This window comes from Tupaia chinensis, unplaced genomic scaffold, assembly GCF_000334495.1.
Source record: "Tupaia chinensis unplaced genomic scaffold, TupChi_1.0 Scaffold000146_1, whole genome shotgun sequence".
Taxonomy (NCBI): Eukaryota; Metazoa; Chordata; class Mammalia; order Scandentia; family Tupaiidae; genus Tupaia; species Tupaia belangeri.
The window spans coordinates 15,018,003-15,031,059 of record NW_006159616.1 but is presented as its reverse complement, the minus strand read 5'-3'; the positions used below and the strand labels follow the sequence as shown (position 1 = coordinate 15,031,059).

Genomic DNA, 13,057 nt, shown 5'->3' with positions numbered 1-13,057 from the left:
GCAATGGCCACCAAAAAAAAAAAAAAAAAAAAAAAAGAATTAGGAAGAAACACGCCATCCATCAGATGACTATAAATCACCATGGGGTCACAAGAAATATGGGAAAGCAAGAAAATACCTCTCCCAAGGGAAAAGAATAACCCCTCTTCATCCTCAGACAATACAATGAAACTCATAGGAATGTGAGATGAAGAATTTAGAATACTCGTAGTGACAAAGCTAACAAGAGATGGAAGAGAAGAGAGATAATGAACTGCAGAAGAGGCAGGAGGAAGGAGCTAACGAGTTCCAGGAGGTGAGGAAATTCTTGCAAGATCTAAAAGGGGAAATACTATAAAAAAAGAATCAAATGGACCTGATAGAAATGAAGGCTATAATACAAGAAGTCAAAACCACCCTTGAAAGTATTAAAAGCATGGGACCAGCAGTTGGCATAGTGGCTATGTCACTGGACTCCCATGTAGCCAACCGCAGTTTGGGTCCTAGAACCGGTGGCTTAAACTCACATTGGGTGTGTGTGTGTACGTGCCCAAGATCCTGAGAGGAGAATGGAGGTAAAGGGATTGCCACAGGGCCATCCCCCCAGAGAGTGATTTCTCACTTTCTGTCTCTCTGGAGAGCGCATGCATCCTATAGGAAAAACCTCTCAAAAATAGAAAAAGAAAAGAAAAGAAAATATTAAAAGGAGACTACATCATACAGAAAATTGAATCACAGATATAGAAGATAGAATCGCTGGCCTATGAAAATCGACCACAAAGACTGAGAAAATTGCCCCCAAAAATGAGAATAATATACAAGAAATACTAGATACCATCAAACATACAAATATCCGGATAACTGATATCCCAGAAGGCGAAGAGACCTGTTGATAATCTATTCCATGAAATCCTGCAAGAAAATTTTCCAAACCTAGAGAGGCATTCAAAGATCCAGTCCCAAGAAATACAAGGGATCCCACATAGAATCAACCCAAGAAGATCTTCTCTAAGACACATTATACTCAGACTGACCAAAACCACAAAGACAAATACTAAGATTGGCAACAGAAAAACATCAAGTTACCTACAAAGGAAATCCCATCAGGCTAACAACAGACCTCTCATTGGAAACAATGCAAGCAAGGAAAGAATGGGAAAATATATTCAAAGTGTTAAGGGAAAAGCAATTTCAACCAAGAATACTGTACCCAGCAAGATTATCCTTCATATGGGAAGAAAAGACAATAATATTCTCAGATAAACAAAACCTGCAAGAATTTACCAGCACCAGACCAGATCTCCAAGAAGTTCTCAAGGGAGTGCTATACCAGGAAAATTAAATACAGACACAGAAATAAGTATGAGTTCAAAAACTAAGAAAATGGCCAACTCAATCATAGAGACAAGTCTGGAGTTGAATATCATCCCAGAATTTTATCGGGAAGATTGAACCACAACAGAAGATAGATTAAGTACATGAAACTGAACTGGTGAAACAGCATTTTATGACTTTTGACTAAAACATTGCTGATTTTCTTCTAGGCTTTGTTTTCTGGTTTTAAGGTTTTTTGTCCTGTCTTGAGTTGACAATAGGTTCATGTGCCTACTATTTGAACATAATTCTAACCTGTTTCCTGGCTTTAAGTTTTAAGCAAAATTCCTTAGCATTTCTTTGATTTATTAAAGCTAAAACTGCTTTTCTTGAAATTAAAAAATATATTTAAAAATACCTATTTAATGACCATAGTAAGCTATATAACCTCAGCTAGGTGCTATTTTATAGTATATTCATTCTACTCAATTTCACGTCCAAAGTCAGACATGTATTCACAAATATGTATATACCAGCTGAACTTGCTATTGAAAATAGTTAGATTATTAAAGAAATTTTGTGAATTAATAAAATGTGGGTGGGGGGGAGGAATGGAAAACAACTGTAGACACCTGAGATAGTGAGGAAGGAGGATGGGAAATAGCAGAGGGTGAGAAATAGGGAGAAAACTTGAAATGGAAAATTATTGACAATAACATGTATGATTAAGCCACTATACAGTATATTCTGGATGGGAAATCACATTTTGTATGCTGTGATGATGCTCAAGAAATGACTGTAAATCGATGAATTAAAAATAAAAATATTTAAAAATCAATAATACAAAATTGACTGACTGAAAAGAAAAATCCATACAGTGTAACTTACAATAGTAAAAAGTAGAAAACATATAAAGTTATGCACTCATTATACTAGTGATAAAAATTACATAATTGCGAGACCAGCAGTTGGTGTAATGGTTATGTCACTGGACTCCCATGTAGTCGACCACAGTTCAAGTCCTGGACCCAGTGGCTTAAACTCACACTGGGTGTGTGTGTATGCGTGCCCAAGATCCCAAGAGGAGACTGGAGAAGATGGGATTGCAGTGTGGCCATACCCCCTGGAGGGTGATTTCTCAACTTCTGTCTCCCTGTCTCTTTCTGTCTTTCTGGTGAGCACATGCACTCTATAGCAAAATCCTCTCCAAAAAAAAAGAAGGAAAAAAAATTATATAATTGCGTGGAAGTGCTGACATTCATTTTTAAAAACTTGAATCAACTTAAGCATTACAAAAACTGGGTTCTTTTTATTTTTTTTTTCTTTTAATTTGCCAGAGAACGCATGTGTTTGCTGGAAGAGGGCATGAGAAAATACCCCCTATGGGGCACAATCACACTGTGATCCCTTCTCCTCTCTCCATCCTTCCTTTCAGGACTCTGGGCACACATGTACAAGTACTCAGTGTGCTTTTCAAGCCACTGGGTCCAGGACTTGACCCATGCAGTCAGCTATGTGGGATCCACTTACCTTAACCCACACACCACCAGCTGGCCTAAAAACTGGGTTCTAATGGTAGCTCTATCACTAATCTGATTGTATGGTGGGGTAAATGATTAACTATTTGGGCTCCAGTACCCTCAAGTATACTATTTCTTCTACTTCTTAGTCCTAGTTAATCCTGATGGAACTATCCTTGGGTAAAGATTTCATAGAGAAGAATGTGCTTGAATTACCTCAGAAAGAAAGGACTAACAAGTAGCATGACAGGAAAAAAAAGAGGAATACAAATCAAATGCACAATCCCATTGAACCAGGAGGTCCTCAGTAACCCACTCCTTCAAGCCACGTTGATACAGAATTATTCATTTTAACTCTATGGCTTCAAAGGCATACTTGAATCGCTCTATGGCAAACAGCCAGTAATTTAGATCATCTGAACCACTAGTACAATGCCATCCAAGGGATACTAAATATCAAGCCCTACTATCCGAGGAACCAGAAAACAAAGTGCAGGTGGAGAGGGAGCGATTTCACCTCCTAGAAATAGAAAAAATAGATCTGTGTGCCAACCACTGCTCTCATTCAATGGAATAGGATGATTACCTCTTTGTTGGAAGAAAAGCAGCTATTCTCAAGTCTTTAGAATAAGCACTATTAAAAGCTTATAATTAAGGGCCAGCACGGGTGTGGTGGTTAAGGCACTGAACTCGTATATGGCTGTCCACGGTTCGAGTCCCAGACTAGACAGCTTGAGAATCATACCAGGTGCATGTGTGCATGTGCCCAAAATCCCAAGAGAATGGAGAAGGGATTGCTGCATGATCATCCTTCCTGAGGATGATTTCTCACTTTCCCTCCCTCTGTCTCTCTGGCAAACACATGTGCCCCATGGCAAAAACAAAAACAAACAAACAAACAAACAAAAAAACAAAAAAACAAAAAAAAAAGAAACGTATAATCATTTTATATTACCAGAGACAAATCCATGAGGACACTGTCTCTTAAATTCCAACCGTCATTTGCCCTTCAATACCTACTTTCATCTTACTTCCCTACCTCATACTCACATGTTTTACTAGCACTCACAACTACAGAACCATGAGAAGAAGCACAGTGCAGTGGTTAGAACCACAGACTCTGAAGGTTCTCTACCATTCCCTTGCTAAGTGACTGTGGGGAAGTTAATCTCTCTGTGCCTCCAGACTCCCACTATTTTAAAAAGGGGACAACAGGCCCAGTCTAGGTGGTACAGTCCTTAGCATGCTAGAGACCACATGGCCAACCACAGTTTGCATCCCTGGGTTGGTCACATATGCAGGCACTCTAAGATCCTGAGAAGCTGGAGGACTGGGAAGAGATTACAGCACAATGAGATATTGTTGAGGATGTTTTCTCTTTCTCCCTATCGATCTTGCTCTCATATGTGTATATACATGCTCTCTATCTTAAAGACAAAAGAAGAAAAACACAGGGGTAATAATAATATCTATTATATAGGACTATTATGGAACACGCAGAATAGTCCCTGTATAAGTACTAAGTGTAAAATAAATTTTTAACAAGGTAAGGCGAATGATTCGTACCAAGGCCTACTTCTTAGATAGAAAACTGAAGACACTTAGGAATTCTCATTCTTTGTTGTCTATCTACCAGACTAACTGCAATTTCCTAACATAAAAGAGAGGCCAGTGTGGTGACACAGTGGTAACACAACACTATTTTCCTTTATAGCAAATATCTTCAAAAAACAGTGCTACACTCATTCTCTCAAATGTTCCTTTAAAACCCACTACAATAAGGCTCTTGACCCAAACACTCCACCAAAACTAATCTTGCCAAGATGACCTCTAACAATGCCACATTGCTAAATCCAATGATCAATTGTAGTCCTAATATGACCTAATTTAAGACTGATTTATTCATTGTTAGAGAATCAAACAGAAAGACACACAGACAACCTTGACAGGGTTTCACCACACCCAGCCTGTCCCTCCAGCCAAGATCATAAGCACACCTGTGGACATGCCCTTATGTTCAGTAAACCAGGGACCTGAACCTGGACCTGTCATATGGTCTAGCACTGCACAGCAGCAAACTACTGTCTGCACTACCATGTGTGAGCAAAATTTTGATATAGTTTCATTTGCCCCTCTGGCTTAAATACATTTTTCTCACTTGACTTCTTTTTTTCTTTTTAAGATTTATTTATTTATTCATTTATTTATTTTGATTTGACCAGAAAGAGACAAAGAGAGACAGAAAGCGAAAGTGAGAAAGCAAGCCACCAGATCTGAGACTCGATTTGTGGTTGGCCACGTGGGAGTGTCCAGCGCCTTAACCACCATGCCACCCGCTGGTCCTGTCACTTGAATTCTTGTATGCCACATCGCATATAGTCTCCTGGCTTTCCTCCTTTTTTCCTGGCTGCTTCTCTGACTTTATTGCTGATTGTTCTCTCAGAACTTTTAATGTCCAAAGGCTTTGTTCTTGGATCTTTTCTCTTTATATACTCTTGTAGCTTTCTCTTCCAAATTCCCAGCTCTAATTATATGTGCCACAGACTCACAACTATATTATATACCTATCTCCAACCCAAGTTTCACACTTGAATTCCAGACTTTTACACTGTCTTAAAACTGTCTACTTGGCTTCTCCACTGGGGTATCTAATACTATGTTAAAATCAGTATTTCCAAGACTAAGTTCTGAAATCTTTCCCGAAAAAGATGTTCTAACTGCAGCCTTCCTGTGTGTTTGTAATAACTCCATTCTTCCAGCTGCTCAGTCCCAAAACCTTAGTATCATCCTTGACTCCTTCCATCCTATCTTACATTAAAATTCATCAAAAAAAATACTGTTGCTCTACCTTCAAAATACATCTCTAAATAAATAAATAAAATACAAATCACATCATGTCACTTCTTTCTTCAAAACTATCCATTACTTTCCAATTTCAACTTAAGCCAAAATCCTTAAAAGAGCCCCCAGGGGCCCTAGAAATCTACTTGCCCCATACCCCCTTGCCAGTAGTACATATTACATTTTGCATTCCACCTTAGGAATCAATACAGATGGGGCCAGCAGGTGGCTAGGTAGTTAAGGTGCAGGATCCCACAAGGCCAAATCCACAGAGCCCCAGACCAGGCAGCCTGAAAAACATGCTGGGTACATGTGCATGTGTGCTCAAAATCTCAAGAGAAGAGTGAAAGAGAGGGGATTGAGGTGTGGTCATCTCCCCTGGGGATGATTTCTCACTTTCCCTCTCTCTCTGGTAAGTGCCCTGCAGCCAAAAAAAAAAAGGAAAAAATAAATAAAAAAAAGGAAGAAGAAGAAGAAGAAGAAGAAGAAGAAGAAGAAGAAGAAGAAGAAGAAGAAGAAGAAGAAGAAGAAGAAAAAAGCAGATGGAGCAGGCTGAATGGTAGTCCCCAAAAGGATATGTCCAAATCCTAAACCCCAGTGCCTGTGAATGTCACCTTATTTGGAAAAGTCTTTGCAGAAGTCATTAAGGATCTCAAGATGAGCTCATCCTGGATTGAGAGTGGGCCCTAAATCCAATGACAGGCATCCAAACAAGAGTGAGGCAAAGGGAAATGACATACAGAGAAGGATATATGAAGATAGAAATAATGATTGGAGTGATGGTCTCCAAACCAAGGAACACAAAGGGCTGTCAGTGGTCACCAGAATCTAGAGGAGAAACAGAATGGATTCTTCCCCAGGGCTTGGAGAAGAAAGCAACCCTGGCTTGCTGGGTGGCCAGGGCCGGTGAAGGGGCTCAGTGCAGTACAGCCGGGGCCAAGGAGCGCGCCAAGCTGGCCATGGGCAAGTAAGCTTCCAGTGAGTTTAACAATGAGGTCCTGAAGGCCCACAATGAGTACCAGAAGCAGCACAGAGTCTCCCTATGGACGCTCTGCAAGACACTCAACCAGAAGGCTCAGCAGTACTCTGAGGCCCTGTCTAGCATGAGGACCCTCAAGCACAAACCAGAGGCCAGTGCAGTGATAACCTGGCCTGGGCATCCTATAATCAGACAGGAAAGGAGCTGGCTGATAGAGGGTACAGTGAAATCAAGAACTACAACTTCCAGCAACCTGGCTTCACCTTGGGGATTGGACACTTCATGGCCATGGTCTGGAAGAATACAAATAAGATGGGAATGGGAAAGGCATCTGCAAGTGACAGGTCCTCCTTGGTGGTGGCTAGATACTTCCCATCAGGGAATGTTGTCAATCAGATCTTCTTTGAAGAAAATGTCCTACTTCCAAAGAAGTAATTTGTCAGACATGATGGGAAGATGGCAAACTTAGGAATGTGGGTATCAAGTGCCTGGAACAACAAAAACCCAGCTGTGTCTGTCCCTGCAGGTATATGTGCTGGTGTGTGCAATGTGTGTGTGAGCATCTCTTATACACATTTGGATACACAGTTCTGTACAAGCTCATCCTTAGTAAAGGAATGAGCCTAGGAAGCATTTACCCTGTTGATGACCTAGACCACCATTCCTTGGATTTAGGCAAGGGGCAGGAATCTTTTTATTCTTTTGGTTACTTTTAAAGCATACTTCTTTTGTATCTTTCCTACTTCTAATACGCATCCCTGGACTTTCTGTATTCCAAATAGTTTTGAGGGTGAGAAGTGAAGTTCATGTTATGAGAGCTTGATGCACTGTAATCTCCTTTGGTAGATGTTTAAGAGTATTAAACCCTCATTTAAATGTGACATTAAAAAAAAAAAAAAAAGGAAGCAAGCAACACAGAGGCCTGACTTCGAGCTCTGGCCTCCAGTCTACTAGAAAATACATTTCTGATGTGGTAAGCTATCAGTTTGTGGTGATCTGTTATAACAGCACAAGGACACAGACATACTTCTTTCTCCTTTCCCATTCTGTTCCAACCACTGCTGTCTTCCTTGCCCTCCCATGTGGGATCCTGTCCTCACATTAGGACCTTTCCTCTGTCAGGTCCTGTTAACTTGGCATGGCTAACTCCCATCCCATTTTAACCTTTTACTCAAAAATCACCCTTCTCTATAAGGCCTATCCTGACCCCTCTATTTAAATTGCATTGAACAACCACCATCTTTCCTCTACTTCCAAATTCCCTAATGTAGACTATGTTTTTCCCAGAGGATTTATCACATTCTAATATGCTACATAATGTTTTTATTTATTGCTTATCAACTACACCAGAACATAAACTCCACAGAGGCAAGGTTTTGAGGTCTGTTTGGAGTTCTTTCTGATTTGCTCACTGGTATATGCTAAGTATCTACAACCTATGCCTGGTAGGTAATAACTATTGAATAAATATATGCTGAATAAATTTATCGAGTGAACACATACATGCGTTTTTCTGGAAAGAGAGTCCACAACTGTCATCAGATTAATAAAGCAACCTGTTATCCTAAAAAAGTTTTCTAAATCTTTGTTCTCAAACTTTAAGTGGCTAAGAAAAAAAGGATTCTAAAAATCTATCTTAAAAGACCCCAATTCCCAGGGCCAGTAGGTAGCGTGGTGGTTAAGGACGCTGGACTCCCACATGGCCGAAAGCAGTTTGAGTCCCAGACTAGACAACTTGCTTTCTCACTTGTCCCTCTCTGCCTCTCTCTGGTCAAATTTAAATAAATAAATAAATAAATAAATAAAGTTTTTTTTAAAAAAGACCCCCAAGTCCCAAGAAAACAATAAAAACAAAAAACACATCTTCATATGTTGTCAACCGAAGATAGCATAGTTTAAATGTAATACTTCCAAAACCACATTTTGCCCCAAGAAGTCCATTTCAACTTCATGGCTTCAGAAATACCTTCACCCATTTTTCACAGACCTCTACACTAAAGGGTAGCTAATGTCTCTCCACAGCTAAAAGCAACAAAGAATGGCCAGCAGTATGAAGCACTGATACAAGCCAGTGTCACTCCACAAAGGTCAAGAACACTATCTAATGCCTTTCTTTACCTAAGTAAGACCCTACTCACCATAGGAGAGTAGAACCAAAGCAAACCGTAACCCCTCCAGCATCTATCATTAAACAGATGTTTACTCAAAATACAACATCACAGTTTGTAAGGCCTTGAGAAACCACTGTAGAATGGATGTCATTTATATCTACAGCTTTAGTATGAACCATAAAGCGTAACAATGAAAGGCAGTCAAGCACAGCAAAACCTGTTAATGGATTTTGATAACAGCAGAAAGGCACCCACTGCATTCCTTATTATTGTTGCAACATATTTCTATTACAGTTAATACTAAACAGGTCTAGCTGAACATAATCACACCAAGCACCAAAATTCAGCATATCATTTATCCAAGCATACATGGTTCAGACATAACTTTTGTATTAAATAAATGACCATTACAAAAAAAATGTGCATATCTGCTGTTACAGAAGCTTTCTTGTTTCATCAGCGAATGGATTCACAATACAACCAAGTCTCAGCTTTATCTTTCCTGGTTCCTTTTCCCAGTTAAGGAATTTCAAGACATAAATTTTCTAAATACTCTGAAGAGAAAGGCATTTTTAACACCGCTAACTCATAGTTTAAATTTGGCTGTTTTTTACCTGTTAGTAAGACTTTCACCTTTTAGGACACATCATTCCATCAAATTCCAAACCCAACTACTCTTCATTACCTCCACTGCTGCAACTCTATCCAAGCCCCTAATCACATCTGACCTAGGTTCATGCAATAACCTCGGTACCAGTCTTCCTGATTCCACTCTGACTGGCAGTAGTCCAATTTTTACACAGCAGCCAGAAGGATCTTTATAAAACAGAGATCACGGCTGGACGCACGTCCTCGTGGTTAAGGAAGCTGAATCCCACATGGACAACCACACAGTTCAAATCCTGGCCCTGGTGGCTTGAAAAACATGCTGGATGGTTGGTTGTTCGTACTTGCCCCAAATCCCTACAAGATAGAGAAATGAAGGGGAAGAGATCGAAGTGTGATCATGCCCTACTGGGGAGTGCTATTCTCTGTCTCTCTCTGGCAAGCGCATGATCTCCGTGGCAAAATATAATAATAATAATAATAATAATAATAATAATAATAATAATTTAAAGGCAGATCAGATCCTGTCACACTCTGACGATGACCATCCAGTGGTATCTCATACTTAGAACAAAAACCAGAAGCCTCAATGCAGTCTACAGGAACCTATGACCTGGCTTCTGGCTCCTGCCTCTCTCTCTGATCTCACTTTCTACTGTTCTCCAAGAGTTTTTATTCTATTCCTTCACCTCCCCAGTAGGCTTCCACCTCAAGACTCTTACACTTGCTGCTTCCTCTGCCTGGAATGCTCAGTTCTCAAATACTTATTCAAGGTCTTACTCAAATGTCATCTTTTCAGAGAAGCCATACCTACATAACTTACTTAAAACAATACCACCCACACAACCCAGTCTCTCCCTGCTAAACACTGCAGGTACTTCATTCTATAATTTGTTTAATCTGAATAAGAATTGAGCCATATGAGTTCTGTTCAAAATAAAATCAGGGTCAAAAAAATGCGATCATCTTATAGGCCACTCACTTTGAAATTAAAAACAACACAAACAAAAATGTCTTTAAAAAAAAACAAATACAAGCTTTGGTATGTGATTTTATCATTTTTAATGAAAAAGTATTAAGAAGTGTAAGACTTTATGGTAAGTGAAACAAGTCAGACTATGAAAGACTTTGTATGTCCCCACTCAATATATGTTGAGTATCTGTGGTTTATGGCAAAAACTGAAAATTTGGAAGGTATAGTAGCAAAGAGGGCAACAATAGATACCAGAGATAGTAAGGAAAGAGGTGATATGGAGGTGGGTAATGGAGGGAAGAAGGGAGAGGAACAGGGGAAGAAAAGGAAAAAAAGTAAAGTACACTGACTTGGCAAAATGAAAACCTATTTGCTGCTGCTGTGTATAGTAATGTCTTTGTCTTGACTAATATGCATGGTAATTATGCTGGAAAAAGAAATGTTATATATTGTAAAGATATATGTGATTAAATGTAATATTTTAAAAAATAAAATAGTAATAACGATAGCAAAGAAAAAAAAGAAGTGTAAGACATAGTAGAAAAAAATAGAAATAACCTAAATGTCCAATGGGGAAACACTTATGTATGTACGTATGTGTGTGTGTGTGTGTGTGTGTGTGTGTATATATATATATACACACACACACACACACACACACACACACATACATACACATGTATGTATAAAGATGCAACCATAATAATAATGAGTATAACAGTGTCAGGAAAGTGTCTATGTAGGAGATAAGTTTTTTTTTAAAAGAAACTAATTACAATGACAAAAAAGTCCAACCTTAATACAACACAAATATTTACTAACCATGAAGTATGTGTGCGACCCACTCTGGCACATGGAGACTTAATGGCAAATCGGCCAAGTCCCTGTGCTTTCAGAGCTCACAGGGTGGCAGAGGCTGCTGAGGAGTGCAACTGCAACTCCAGTGCAGTGTGATAATGAGATGTCACCAGGGAGTACAGGTGCCATGGGACAGTACACTGCACAGACCCTGCCTAAGGAAAGGCATTTCCAGATTAAATGATACCAAACTGAGACCCTAATAATAAACAGGAGATAATAGGAAGGGAAAGGAAAGGGAAGAAGAAGAAGAGAGAGGAGAGGTAACAGGTATAAAAATGGTGTTTTGAGGTGAGAGGCAAGAGAAGAGCTAAAACAAAATCATACACATAGTATGATTTACGATTTTTTAAACTATAGTAACTTCTATGTTTGATAGTAGGATTTTCGTTAAAATTTATTTAATACAAAACACTATAGTGGGGCTAGCAGGTAGCATAGTGGTTAAGAAGCTGGAGTTCCACATGGCCAACCACGGTTCAAGTCCTGGACCTGGCAGCTTGAAATTCACACCAGGCATGTGTGCATGCCCCAGATCCTGAGAGAATGGAAAAGAGATTATGGCGTGGCCATCCCCATCAGGGAGTGACTTCTCACCTTCCCTCTCCACTCACTCACTCGCGCTTGAGTTTTCTCTCTCTGACAAACACATGTTGCCTATGGCAAAAACCCTGAAAAAAAAATTGTTTTAAAAGATACTGAATATAAATAAGCAGACATACTTTACCAACTTTTGGAACCAAAAATGTTCAGATTGCCTTATGCTTCACAGTAGCTGGCTGAATTACTACTTTACTGCTTCTCCCCCATTCCTTGCAGGTGCCAACAAAAACCGTGCCTAGCAATCCAAACCTCCATCTCACCTGGTCTGTCCACTTTATGGTGCTCCACTCCTCCCCCCAGATTCTGTACTCCAATCAGACTGTCTTTACTTGACCTTGTACATACCTCAGGCATTCTTGCCTCAGGCTGACCCACTTGGACTGTCCTAACCTGCTCTCCCAGTACCTACCCAAACAACGCCCATTCTTCAAGGCCTCACACTAAGCTCTTCTTTCTTTTTTTAAAATGTTATAGGGCAAGTGCCCTCCTCTGAGAGAGAGGGAGGGACAGAGAGATACAGAGAATGGGAATGTGACAAAGCACCCACAGGGGGTTGGCCACTCCACAATCCCTTCTCTTCCTTTCTCCTCTAGGGACTTTGGGCACACATGAATATGTGTATGCTTGTTTCTCAAGCCACCAGGTCCAGGACTCAAATCATTCAGTTGGCCATGTGGGATCCAGCCACTTTAATCTCCATGCTACCTGCTGGCCCCCACATTTAGCTTTTTTAAAAAAATTATTTTATTTAACTTGATTTATTTATTTTAATTTGACCAGAAGAGACAGACAGAGAAACAGAGAGAGAGAAAGTGAGAAAGTAAGCCACCAGGTCTGGAAACTGCCGTCAGACATGTGGGAGTCCAGCACCTTTAACCACCTGTCAGCCCCCACATTTAGATTTTTAATGAATCTCTAGTCGATTTATTTAATCCACAATAATCTCTAGTTAACCTGAAACTGAACTGTATTTGTTATGCTAATCAATAAGCAGTTGGATATATTCCACTTTTGTCCTGGAATCTCTAAATGTTGTATTCTTCAAGGCAGGCCTGCTAAGAGGACAATAACATTTATTTCTTTTATATCAGTATTAAATTTGGAAAAGTCACACTCAATCCCTGCTGGCTAGCTGACAGATTCTGGGTAGAAGGTTAAGCCACACAGCATTCAGTACCAGTTGTTTTTCCTCTGGAACTACAGGTTTGCGCACCAAAATTAGAATTTAAGTTAAGTGCTTCTTTGAAATAAGAAATTATATATATATACAGAT

At 39.7% G+C, this 13,057-nt stretch overlaps 1 protein-coding gene and 1 pseudogene across 1 annotated transcript in view; one reads left to right on the top strand and one right to left on the bottom strand.

The window, feature by feature from the left end:
* RERE (arginine-glutamic acid dipeptide repeats) overlaps window positions 1–13,057 on the bottom strand; it is a 545,831-nt gene that overhangs the window by 498,582 nt on the left and 34,192 nt on the right.
* Window positions 6,427–7,456, top strand: LOC102469667 (Golgi-associated plant pathogenesis-related protein 1 pseudogene; annotated as a pseudogene).